The following is a 3,426-nucleotide window of genomic DNA, read 5'->3' as shown; positions in this document are numbered from 1 at the left end:
ATTAATGCTTACTTTGACTCTGACGAACAAAAGATAAAACAACATCCTAGCAGAGGGAATGAGCTGTGGGAAGAGGTGAAGGCGTGAAATGCCTTCTGGGAAACGCTGGTATCTTGGAACGGCTGGGGGGAGAGGGCACGAGGCCAGAGAACAAGTGGGCAGCCCATGGTGGCCCTGGGTGCCATCCTGGTAACGCTGGTGAGCAAGGGAGGACTGGGAAGGGACGTCACCTTCAGAAGGACCACTCTATCTCACTCCAATGGGGAACGGATTGAAGAGAGGGGCCAGGAAGGAGGCTGGCCAGATCAATAAGGAAAATGAGGAAAGTACGGCCACAATTCAAGGGACGGACTAGGACACAGAGCCCAGGAATGCAGAGAGTACGCAGTTCTAAGGGACGGCAAAGGCTAGGCTACAACCAAGCTCAGAATCACTCATGCAGCAGGACCCATTGGGGGAGGGGCCCTGGCAATCTGTAACGAATACTAGCAACAAAATGGCAATCAGGTTCATTTTTTTACAAATGAGAGACAATTTAAGCCTATCCATGTCATAATGTGTGTCTTACATTTCAAGTAGTAATAGTATCTATAATTCATTTATCAACATAAAACACACCATGCTTTTACTCTTGTTTTATATGTCTAGATACTTATCTGCCTAACAGAGTGATTTTTTTTTTTTTTTTTTTTTGCGGTACGTGGGCCTCTCACTGCTGTGGCCTCTCCCGTTGCGAAGCACAGGCTCCGGACGCGCAGCCTTAGCGACCATGGCTCACGGGCCCAGCCGCTCCGCCGGCACGTGGGATCTTCCCAGACCGGGGCACGAACCCACATCCCCTGCATCGGCAGGCGGACTCTCAACCACTGCGCCCCAGGGAAGCCCTAAACTACATTCAATACCTTCTCCACAACAGCTGCTGATGAGCAATATTTGGATGGTCACCTTCTGTGGGCCAGCATTACATTAAGCTCCTAAAATTTATTGTTGAACTTAAGTCGTCTTCATGCACCCTGGACCCTCACGTAGCCTCTCATCCAAGCCCACATCATGGCCAAAAGCATGAAGAAATATTATTCTGGTTTGTTGACATAGTCCAAAAGGCCCCGTGCAAGAGCCATCCCGAGAAACAACAAATGTGAGATGTACACAGAGACTTCGGGTTGCTGCAGAATCACAGTATAGTTCACATTTTCAGTGGGAAACTCACCCAACACAGGTTTGTAAAGTCATAGCGGTGGTGATAAGGGAGTTGGAAAGGTAGTGATTGGTCAGGTGGAGAGTCACAATCAGTCTCAGGTGAGAGCAGTTCAGTGCACGGGCCGCTATACATACATCAGTTCTTTACAATGTGCATGAAAGTCACCTGGGCCTCTTGTTACAACGTGGTTTTTGAACTCAGTACAGCTGAGGTGGAGCCTGCATTTCTAACAAGCCCCCCTAGCATGCTGAAAGCCGCTGGGCCTCAGGCTACACTCTGCACAGCAAGCCCATCGACCTCCTTGACGCAGGTTTAAAAAGGAAGGAATGTAGTTGCCTTACTTGGATGTAAGTCATACATGGAGGTGGCTTTAGAACCTTCCAACCAAGCTGCATGATCTTACTAGAAAAGTAATCATTCATAGAGGAAGAAAACCACGCCAGCACTGAGTCTCAGAGCCTGAGGGAGATGGAGCCTGGGGTTGAGGGGTCTGGGAACACAAAGAGAAATCCAGAGAGGGAAGGAAAGGGCGGCCGTCATAGAAACAGCAACAACTGTTGCTCAACTGAGTAAACGATCCGTGTTTCAAGCGCAGAAGAAGGGAGCCGGGGGTCTCTGAAGTCGGGCCCAGACAGGCCAGAACCACAACAGCGGACTCACTGGCGCAGAAAAGGCAAACTTCAAAGTCTTAACAACAAGCAACGGGAAGAAATCAGCACAGGCAAACCAAAACGGCTAGAGTGAGCGCAGGGTCACACGTGGTCAGAAGGCCACCAGGTAAACTCCCAGATGTGGGAAGTGAACTTACCTGTTTGTCTTCAGCTTCCAGAAGCAGCAGACCAAGGGAAATCCAGGCGTCCTCGTCTCAGAGGAAACGGCGGACCCAGCAAGGAGTCCAGGAAGGGATGAGGTTCGGGAGACGGAAAACTCAGCCAAGGCTCAGGTCCGCTATTAACGCGAAGCTGCCGTAAAGTGAGGACGTAACGTGGCGTGCGACTGACGCAATGAAAAGCCCGTATTCCTTCCTAACTGCGCACGGCAGAATCAACTCGCGTGAGTTAAGTGGCTCTAGCTGTGAAAACTGGCCAACAGTACGCAGCCCGAGGCTCGCTGGTAGAGCCCCGTCTCAGAGTGAGGTCCCAGATCAGCCGCATCAGTGTCACCTGGGAACCTGTTAGGAAAGGTAAGATCTCCGCCCTGCTCCAAAGCGCCCAGGCAGACACTGCGGGGCTGGAGCCCTGCAGCCTGTGGTTCCGCCAGCCCTCCGGGTGATTCTGATGCGGGCCCTAGCAATCTGTAACGAATACTAGCAACAAAATGGGAATCAGTTTCATTCTTTTCACAGTCGAGAGACAATTTAAGGCTATCCCATAATGTCTTACATTACAAGTAGTAACAGTATCTATAATTCATTTATCAACATAATACACAGCATGCTGTTAATCTTGTTTTATATGTCTAGACACTTATCTGCCTAATAGAGTGATTTTTTTTTTTTTTTTTTTTTTTTTTGCGGTACGCGGGCCTCTCATTGCTGTGGCCTCTCCCGTTGCGGAGCACAGGCTCCGGACACGCAGGCTCAGCGGCCATGGCTCACGGGTCCAGCTGCTCCGCGGTATGTGGGATCTTCCCGGACCGGGGCACAAACCCGTGTCCCCTGCATCTGCAGGCGGACTCTCAACCACTGCGCCACCAGGGAAGCCCTCTTCTGCAACTTTTTATCTGTATATGAATGAAGAGTGTTAATACCTTTAAATGTCAAGCCTGGGAAGCAGAGCCTTGAGAATGAGCAATTATGTATATTTCAAGCTAAAGGCAACATTCTTTTACCAAAGGTGCAAAGCCAGCATTACTAGGCAGAGGCCACAGAGCACAAAGTTTAGAGCTAAAGGAACAGATCTGATGTGGAGTCACGTGTGCTCTTCTCTGTAACACAACCATCCCCTGCAATTCAGTTTAGAACATTTTCATCACCCCAACTAGAAACCGCCGTCTTTCTCTATCACCCCTTTATCCCCCTAATTCCGCACCCACCCCAGCCCCTGGCAACAATTAATCTGCTTTCTGTCTCTATGGATTTGCCTATTCTGGATATTTCAAATCAATGGGATGATAACCTTTCTGAACTGGCTTCTTTTACTGAGCGCGTTTTTGAGGTTCCTCCAGGTTGTAAAGTACTTCCTTTCTCTTTATGGTTGTATAATACCCCATTGTGTGTATAAACC

This window comes from Mesoplodon densirostris, chromosome X (genome assembly GCF_025265405.1).
Source record: "Mesoplodon densirostris isolate mMesDen1 chromosome X, mMesDen1 primary haplotype, whole genome shotgun sequence".
Lineage (NCBI taxonomy): Eukaryota > Metazoa > Chordata > Mammalia > Artiodactyla > Ziphiidae > Mesoplodon > Mesoplodon densirostris.
Note: the sequence above shows the minus strand (reverse complement) of the source record.